This window comes from Lycium ferocissimum, chromosome 9, assembly GCF_029784015.1.
Source record: "Lycium ferocissimum isolate CSIRO_LF1 chromosome 9, AGI_CSIRO_Lferr_CH_V1, whole genome shotgun sequence".
Classification (NCBI taxonomy): domain Eukaryota; kingdom Viridiplantae; phylum Streptophyta; class Magnoliopsida; order Solanales; family Solanaceae; genus Lycium; species Lycium ferocissimum.
In genome coordinates, this window is record NC_081350.1 from 34,407,760 (window position 1) to 34,418,769 (window position 11,010).

The window sequence follows — 11,010 nt, forward strand, 5'->3', positions numbered from 1 at the left end:
GTCAATTGACCAACCTCGAGTCCGACGGCCAAGAGAGACTGGGCTTTTGAGTCTCACTTCTATATAGGCCAAAGAAATCTTAGCCCAACCCTACTAAAATAAAGGGTTGGGTTGGGCCGGCCTCACGGGCCAAGCCCATATTGATAGCTCTATCCAAGTCTATCAAAGTGTACGCCTTCAATTGTTAAGCCCAATCCAAGCTCCATTGTGCTAATAATAGTGGTCGTTTGGTTCAAGGTATAAGGTGGGTTATCCCAGCGCTAATTTTTATACCACGTTTGGTATAAGGTATAAAATAATCCCGGAATAAATTTATACCTTGTACCAAACGTGGTATAAAAATTAGCTACTGGAATAGCCACCTTATACCTTCTTAACCCACTTATACTGGGATTATTTTATACCATCTTTTAGATGGTATAAAATAATCCCACTATATGGGATAAATTAGCCCCGGGATTATAATCCCGCGACTATTTCGACTAGCAACCAAACGACCCCTAAGTCCATATAAGTCTAGGAAATAATTGTCCTCCAGGTATTGTTACCCAAGAATCTCAGAAGCCCATATCAATGGAATGTCTCAGAAGCGGGTCATTTGCACTTTTGGACCCTATTTTGTGCTGGTCTTTAATTTTTTCCCTTCAAATGGCCTGGTATTTAATTTTAGTCCATCAAATTTGAACGTATGCCTAAAGGGGCATCAGTACTTATATATCATAATATCCACAAGTTATGTCAGTGTCCTTAAAGAGCTTATGTTCCGCGAGGCATAAGTTTGATTTTGAACGACAAACATTAAAGACCAGACCATTTGAAGGCCAAAAATTAAAGACCAGTCCATTTGAAGAATAAACCATGCAATTACTTCCTCAGAAGCCCATGTTAAGATGAACAAAAAATAGATGATCATTGAAAATGTCTGGACTTAGCTTATAGCAATGAAATGTTAATTTTCCGGCATCCTACAAAGTGTACAATAAAATTAGATGTACTAGCTATTTGCTGTAAACAAAGACTCCGAAAGAGCAAGTCAACAATGAGTGAAATTAGCTTCTGACACCAAATAGTATATTAGTATTTCATGCATGGACATAGCTGCAATTGGCACATGGGCAAATTGCAGGGGGGAAAAAATAGTTTCAACTTGTTTTATTATAATTTATGAATAGACTTTCCCTCTTGATAGACATGTCAGTGATGTTCTCTTGCATGCATAGTTCCATATTCAACTACCCTAATATAAAGAGTTCAGAAGATATATAATGCAAATGGACAGTACAAAAAAAAAATAAAAAAATTCAACTTGGTTTATTATTTAATCAAACTTCTTATCCACTGAATTTGCTGAATTAGGTAAAAATAAGAATCTTTATCACATTCAGGTGTTCCCTGATTCTTAAAGCTGCTTTATTTGTACATCTCTTTTTGATTCCATATTGAACATGATATATTCTGAGAAAGAAACAAGCAACAAGTTGCTATAGAACTTGAGAGAGTCTCTAGTAAAGAAAGAGAGAAAAGAAATAATATGGGTTTTTGTACTATTTTGCAAAAGACTTTTTCTTTTGTTGTTTAACGTTTTCCAGACCTAAAACTTGTACATTTTCTTCATTAAATGGTCTAGGTTTCGAGGACCACAGATGAAGCATGACGTCCAAAGGTGTGCAACGAATTTAATCTCTCTTTTTTCTGGTTTGGAACTAAAGTTCATTAATTTTAGAAAGAAACTGAATTTGCCCATAACGAAATGTTGCAGAAGATGAAATGAACCATTACACTTCCATGTGCAACTTGTGGAGGAGTTTATTTTATGGTTCACAAAGTAAGGAGGAAAACCAAGAACTGAAAAAAGTGTGATAATGTACCTGAAAAACATGACTACGTACGTGATAATTAAGAAATTGTAACGTCTTTTCGACCAAACAAAAACAGGCACAAATTAATGTGAATTACAGCTTTCTATTTAATTTGATCACCAACTGAAAAGAAAAAATGACTTCCGATTAATAATATCTAAAAATAGTTGCGACTATAAATAATCTAAAAACTGGTATAGTCTTAAACAGTTTGCAGCATATTCAGGTCAACTCGGTATAGATTAAAACCTTAGGCAATTTAATTAATGCATATGCTCGTGTGTTTTTGTTCTTCTTAGTAGCAAGATAAGAATTGCTGAACAAAACCGCGTATAGTCATTGTGCATGGTACTGATGGTAGCCTTAAAGGCGGATGGTAAATATAATTAATAATGGGTTCATAAAACAAGCGTTTTGGACATGGAGTGTAAAAATATATGTGAAAAATCACTAAAATTTAAATAAATACTCTCTCCGTCTCAATTTATATGGTACCTTTTGGATTTTGATTAGAGTCAAATAAGTTTTTTTTTTTTTTTTTTACTGCGATTTTTTAATAGGCCTTGTGAATATTTTGAATTGTCAATAATTGTGACTTATCGACATTTTATATTGTTTCCAAATATGTAAATTTTGCTTTAAAAGATTTCATATCCGTATTCATTGTCAAAATTTAAAGTTTGACTCTCGAAATTTGACATATACCACATATCGGGACAAAGAAAGTAATAAATTGTGAATCATAATTTCACGTGTGTAACTGTATCAGTGGTAAAATATTGAACCTATCAAATCAAAATCATGAATCAACCTCTACAAACACCTACTCAAATAAAATGGAAAAACAGAAAATGGCCCTTTGTGCTTTGAAAACGTTTTTATTCCGGAAAGGCCATATTAGAGCTTGCAACTAGTGAATTATTAAGACATCTATTTCTGGTCCAATTCGTTATAATACATGTGAGATTTTATCTATATTTGGCTTCTGATGTTCCACTTGCTATGAAAATCCAAATAATTGTAATTACAGTATTCTAAAAATGGGCATGAAAAATCTTAAGAAGTACCCCAAGAAGGCAAGGAAACAAATATTGCATGCATTCATGTAAACAACATTTTCTGATTAGTGCAAGATGTTTAATAGATCATACATATGTCCAGAGTACTATTAATGCAACTTGCCTCTCCTGAATCTCTTACTAGTTAAATTTTGGAATAGCCGATCCAAAGTTTTCGGATCACTTTCTGTTGCTTATTAACTTAACAACACGATAGATGTCCTTCAATAAAGAATATGTTGAATCATTTGTTGTTTATGTTTAACAATTTAAATGTACTTGTTACATTAATTTGGTAATTTTGGTTTGAGGAAATTTTTTCCTTGTTGCTGTAGGATTCAGAAAATAGAATCCTAAGAAGTTTTGAACATTTGCTAATTGGTTTGGTGCAACCTATGTGAGAAGTGAAAAGGCAGTTAGAACTTAGAATTACCATCTCTCAGAAAAGATGAGATAAATCCATTATGATGAGAATGAGTATATAAATTTGACAAGCGTAAGGTCTAGTTAAACTTACCTACCGGTTAAGCATTTTTATTCATTGAAGCAACTTAAACAAAATAAAAGTGAGGAAAATATTCATTGACTTCATTGTTATTGGAATCTATTTAATTAAATCTGTATGGTGGTTCTGTCTGTTTGGGAACAAGAACATGTTGCACGAGAGTCTTATGCTACTAGTTTAGTATAAAGTTGTTTAATAATTGCTAATGTCCGTGTTACTAGCATGAGCATTTGACAAGTTGCATCGTGGCGGACAAAACAGAAACTAGAATCTATTAGGAGTAGTTAAAAAGTGCACAACTAAAAGCCATGATCAACCACCTATCTATATCAATGTTTTTCTTTTTAGTTAATCACCTTATTTTATGACCTTGATTTTGAAGAATGAACTTTTGGGCCATGTTAGCCCTAAAGATACTCTTAGCCATGGTTGAATCAAGAATTTAAAATCTATGGATTCTTACGATGACCTCAAATTAATAATATAATAATAATTAAGTTTATAGAAATATTTATAAGTATTTAAAAGATTTTTAATATATATAAATGGGATGGTCTACGCAAAAATTATTGACTTTCCGTGAAGTCGTATACATACCTATAGATTCACCCGTGCTTTTAACATGGTGCGATATATTGTCAATTTCTTTGTGCCAAATCCGTGAAAAAAAAATTCCAAAACGTTTCACACTGTTAACAATCTTTAACATTAAAATTTCATTAGAACAGATAGTGTTCCAATGAAATTTTTCTTAAGTGTTGGTTAAAACATTGACTTGAAATTAAGAGTTGAGATTATCGTGAAGGAAATAACTTCCATCAAGAGTCAGGAAAGTCGTGTTCTTCCCTTTGAAAAAGTTATAGCAACCAAATATCAAGAAATGACTTATTTTCTAAAAAATAATTTGCAACTCCATTAATCCAAACACACCTTAAGTGGGTTAATGTGTCAGAATATTCTAAAATAGTTGTGGTGTACCTCAGAACTTGGGTAGTGAGCAAGACATTTTCCTGATTCAATGGGACAATAATGGAGAATCGAGCAAGTTTATAAAAAGAGGACCCAACTAATTAAAAGAAGGAAGTTTCAAGTCCATTTCAGTTTTTGTACGTCAACTTTTTCCTTCATAAATAATTGATGATGAACTTGAAAACAATATTCACCTTGAAATGTTGAAAATCAAACCAACTTAACAAAACAACTATGTGTAGACAACTAAAGCGAAAAAGTCCAATTAACCAAAATATATACTATGCACCGACGAATAGACCAATTCCCTAGCTGATTGGCAGGCTTAATTAACAGAAAGAGATATATAAAATAACAATTAATTAAGTAAGTTTTCTCTCAAAAGCAACATGTTCTAGGCATGCAGCCCAGAAAAGAATGCATTTTCACATCAACAAGAAAAATAAAGCTTGGCTTGCAAGAACTGACTAATGAGATCATGGATGATGATGTTCATGTCTTATTTTTCTCCCTTGTCACAATCACAGATTTTCATTTTTGTGCTTGTTCTAGAAACTAGGTCTAATATTGAATACATCTGCCAAACATCCGCCAATTTAGGCAGCTTTATCATATAGATTTAACCTACATTTATAATGTGAAGATCTTAGTATAAATTAACGGGTGATAACAAAGTTATCACATTTTTACCATGTCCACAATTAATGCTTATTATTGTCAGGGGTGGCTTTATGGTGAGGCTAGTGAAACCTTTGCTTTAAGCCCCTAAACTTTTGAGGCCCCAAAAAATTTTACGGATGAATTTTATGATTTTATTTTCTCTTAAACGATAAAAAAGAACTACAAAATTTGTATAATAAAAAAAAAAAAAAAAAGGAAAAAAAAACTATCTACTTTTTAAGAGAAATATTTTAGAACTTTGAAATGCATTACTCAAATCGTCATATTATTTAATAAAGTTTTTACAACAACATCCAAAGTAATGTATTTAAAACAAATGACTTACATCTTATTAACTTGAATTGACCTCACTAATTATAAATATTAATGTTACTATGTAAAGTAAAATGCAACAAGTGTGAAAAATAAAAAGGAAATACATAAATTATGGATGTATATATACTTAAGGCCCACTAATTTTATTGAGATGTCCTTGATTATTGCGATTATCGACTTAAAATTATTACTTTATAAATGACTCCAGGAATTTGAGTGTACAAGTATTTTGACACTTTCAGCGCGTAAGACTCAATTAAAGGTCTGAAGTTATATGTGGAGCAACAATATAATCTTTTTTGCACTATTGGTGCAATTTATAATCTATTATGTTATAATATTTTGTTTTGCATTTGGTATAGCGGATTATGTAATCTATGTTTAGGTCATCATGTCATGTTTTTATAAATAGATATTTGTTATTAAGTGTAATTTAATTTGATGATTTAAAAGTATTATTTATTAGATATATACAAAATGTATAATACAATGTATCAAATCTAAACTAAACTTTTTAAGAATAGAGTTTATGTTCTATGCATTGATGGGGCATAAAAAATAATTATACGATCATGTCAGCTATTAGGGAAATAAATCCCATACTGACGGAGCTTAAAAAATATTTATACGATCACGTCATCTATTAGTTAAATATAACTCACTAAACATCTTGATAAAAAAAAAAAAGAATTGGTACTCCAATATGATAAAGATGGTAACTGCTTAACTTGATATTCCGATGCATATAATTTTAAATTTTTGTAATAAGTCCAAATATGATAATTTGCACAATAATTTATTTTATGTTATGCCTAATTAGATTAAATTATAAAGAAAATTACTTAGTGTACAGCTTAACCCCGGTATACTTTTGCAAATTTTTATAAGCCGAAAGAAGCTGGAAGTTAGAATATTTAAACTAAACTTTTTCTGATAATGAGGTTTATGTTTTATGCACTGCGAAGCTTGAAAAATATCTATATAATCACGTCATCTATTAGGTAAATATAACACACTAAATCTCTTGATAAATATTAATTGGTATTCCAATATCATAAAGATGGTTACTGATTAACTATCCCAATGCATATAATTTAAATCCTTTAGAATAAGTCTAATGTGATAACTTGCTTAATGAATTAATAATATGTTATCCCTAATTAAATGAAATTAATTGTAAAGAAAATTACTTTGTTACAACTTAAACCCCGGTATAAATTTGAAATTTTGATCAGTCCAAGGAAGCTGGAAGTGAGAAGATTCATAGATGGAAAAACATCTACAATCTATATTGCTCCAACTTTACAAAAATGTTGTCGCACAATTGTATCGGATTCTCCAAAACACACTGCTTTATTAGTATCTGAGACTTACGTATCAGCATTTTTGAAGAGTCAGAGTAACATAGCTAGTAATCTCTTTCCGCGCTTCTTCCGGAAATTTTCTATCTTCCGAGATAGGAAGTCTCGCCCACGACATTTTACCCTCCCTGCATTTGTGGGACCGCGATTTCACTGGGTATGTTGTTGTTGTTGTTGTACTGCCACAGGAAACGGCTAAGACCGCTTCTTCGGCTGACCACCACCGCGTCAATGCTGAGTCAGCACTCGGCGGGAGGTGTCACTGCCACGTCACAAACTTGGCAGTTAGTGCATAACTTTTAGAGTTTCCACGAAGTGCGGTTAGTCCACATCTGAAGAGTGTGGACACGTTGACAACATCAACGTCGTTGTTTTATATAATAATGTTAATAAAGCAACTAATCAAATAATAATTGTTCCTTTTCTTTTGTCCTCCACGGAGATGACGACGTTACTCGTGTATCCGAGGTGGCTATATTTCTTAGCGAGCAAGAAAATAGACTAAAATTAATATCTTAATTTAACCTAGTCAAATCACAAATGTAGAATTAAGTAAAAGGTGGATTTTAAAGAAAAAATAAGCAAAGGAGAAATGAATAATCTCTGTGTGTTTCCATAGTATATGCTCCCAACTAAGTAAGTAATTTAAACGGGTTTTCAAAGTGCACGTCGTGTTTTTCCTCTTTCTCATCCTCTTTGTATATTTATTTATTTTCTTAATTTCAAATGCGCGTAAAGAGCAACATATTGAGCTCGTGCTAATCTTTTTTTCTTAAATCAAAATTTTCATTTCAAGATTTCGAGCTGGACTGACGATTAGCAAGCAATATTTTATGACAAACATGAAAAGTGTTAACAAGTTGTTTAATTACATCATGATGTAGTACCTTTTCCGCTTTTCCGTTGTGGCTTGCAAGTCACAATCACATATATACACTTGTCATATCAAAGACAATAAATATTAAAAAGTAGGTGCCTTTTTAACTACCTATAAACGTTCAAACCCACCGCTAAAAAGAAAAATAGTAATACAATACTATAATTGATGAGAAATAGGATTCAGAAAGTGGAGTTTAGAAATAGTTTAGGTAGGACTGTTATGGTATCTATTAAACTTTGGTTGGTACGCTATTTACGTTAAATTTGTTTGGTAGGATGATGTTAAAACTTACACAAAAGCAACAAGTACCAAACTATTCGTATTGTAAAAGCTTCACATTGCTACAAAGGTGACAATCACTCAAATAAATATCTTTTCAAATTGTTTATCGTGATTGCTTCGTTCTTATTATTTCTCATTTTCGCATTGCTCTGATATGCTTGTCCTTATCTGACTCCTTTGTCTTATTTTCTCTTGAATTGAGGCGCGCTTTCGGAAACAGCCTCCCTACCTCCCAAGGTGGGGGTAAGGTCTGTGTATACTTTACCCTCCCATACCCCACATTGTGGGATTTCACTGTGTATGTTGTTGTTGTTGTTGTTGTTTGATTTTGGGATTCCAAATCAAAGAAAAAGGAAAAGAGAGGAAATTTTTATGATACGCTGCTATAGATTTTGTGGAAGTTTTAGAGCGATATTTTAAGAATACTTAAGTGGTAAGAATTGACGCAAATTGAGCTTAAGTAATATACATCGTCAATATAAGAATTTGTTACATTATATATCGTATCACTTTTAACTGTTGCAGCTGTAAATCTGTCTAGTTTTCAAGAATACAAATTTTACGGAGACTTACATTTAGATATTATTTGAGTGATCTGAAAATATTATTTATATCTAATTATGCATTTGTATGACTTAAACTCAAATTAAGATAACATAACACATGGCTACAATTATGTAATGCACATAACTCAGGGCTGCGAATCGTTGTTACTTTAGTCGAGAAGTCAAAAAAGGTAATTTGAACGATTAGACATAGCTAGAAAAGAAGGGGGGGGGGGGGAGGGGGGAAATAGGTTGTTCGTTGCTTTGTATCCTAATTAAAGTGGTGGTCCCGAAACTAATTACTTAAACCAAATCAAGTAATACCAAAATCAGTTTGCAACTATTCATAGTCATGTGTGTGTCTTTTAATTAGTCCTAACTTGCTGTAAAGTACCCAGTTTTCATACCTAAGCCTCCTTTCTAATTAGAATTTTTTGTACCATCTACATTATGTTACTAATTTAAGTACTAGTACTATATATATGGTGGGGACCTCCTCCTCCCCACAAATTAATGTTTCGGCAATTTAGGCTTTTGGCCACCATTGTGGAAACTGGTCACATATACTACTATATAGTACTGAGCTCTTTTAATTTCCTCGCATGTCTCCATCAATTCCGACCAATCATATGTTGTGGGACTAATTATTAGGTTCCTTTTGGGGTTAAGTTTCTAATGCCAGTCTTCAAGAGAGTTGAAATTAAACAGTCATTTGGCTAGGCTGTGAACGTTGAAAAGAACTGTATAGTATTTTGGAATCTTAAAGTTTTTGCTTATATAGGGGTTGGCCCTTGTAGTTATGAATTTAAATTATAGCTTATATTTGAATTCAGAATCTACCTTTCACATCTTAGAACCCTAGTTTATGCAACAATTAAGGTGTGTGATGGAGACAATGTTGCCAACCCTAAAGGAAAAGGACCTTTATAAGGTAAAAAACTAGTGGTAGATCCATCACCGATTTGATGGCATAAATAGAGATATATACTATTTTACAATTCACAGTTTTAACTCATCAAGAGCACTAAAGAGGTACAGTATTAAATTCTGATCAATTACCATAAAAAGCTAGGTAAAAAATAATTATATATTTACGTAACTTTATCAGTCACTTATAAACTAGGAGAGTAGGAGTTGGGATAATTTGGGGTCACATACTAATTATGTGTATGCATGGAAATTATATTGTTTGTGTATGAATTGATAATAATGGGATTGTTATGTAGTAATTACTACTTAATTGGAGTCTCAGTACGGAAAGATATTGTAACTTCAAGAGTTTCCCGAAAAGATAGTAAAGATATGACGGGAGATCTCAAACATCTAAAATTCAGACCACCCCTTCGATCATTTATTGACTGCAATTCCGAGCTTGTTGAAGTATAGTTGGACATATTTTGAACATAGCATTTGCCAGAAAAAACGAGAGGAATATTAATCCCCTACTTTCAGTTCAAGTACTCACATACTTTAAAAGTGTAGTTCTGTTTCTAAATAACTTAATTCTCATATTGCCAATATGCGTATTCTTATTTTACATTTACCTCCAATAAATAATTATTGCACAACTTAATGCAAATTTTATTTAATACTGTCAACAAAATATCGGATATAATTTTTTTTTATGTAACCAGCTAAATATTTTATACCAGTCTACCAGATGACCCGATTATGTTAAAAAGTTAGATAAACTATTAAGAGTCCACAACTTAAATAATTCCAAAAGTGGAATTTTCATCCAAAATAACCCAAAAAAAAAAGTGACAAAAGTATCTTTTGCCCACAAAATTAGTCCGCAAAAGGACTTAATTGTGACGGTCACCGTTAAGTATTAAGGTGCCAATTACATAATACATGAAAACTTACAACTAGTAAAAACAAAATACATAAAAATAACCAAAAAATATATAGAAATAATAAACTTAAAAAGCAAAATACATACAAATAATAAACAACAACAAGATAGCACAAATAATCTTCCAAAATTTCAGTTTTTCTTTCAAAGCATTTTTCTCGTGTTGAGTGTCTCTAAGGTTGGCCTTGAAATTTTTTTGTTTTTCTATGGATTCTTTTAGCAAGACCTCCAAAAGGTCAATTTTTTTCTTGAGCTTCCATAACCTTTAACTGCAAGTCAAACTTCACGGAATCTCTAATGATACGTGAAGTCGCGGTATCTCTATCAACAAGAGGCTTTTTAAACTTCTCCGCTACCGTTTTATCAACAGGAATGCTATCTTCCCATAAAAAATGTTTGCAACCATTCATATCCTATAAACATTACAAGAAAATCAGCTTTTGAAAGTAAAATATGTAGATAATGTGAAAAAAAAAAAATTAAACCCTAAAAACTTGTAAAAACACTTACTTTAGGCACTTTACAATGCCAAAAACGATGGCCCAGATTATCTTGGGCCTTTGATGTTTTTAGCTTGCAATAATAACCGCATTCACAAACATTAGGTTCTATAGCAAAGTTTAACGTTTCGGAGCCTCAAGACATGATTTTTTTTGGGGGAGGGGGGCGGTTATAGTATGTTAAAAGTGCAAAAATGGAG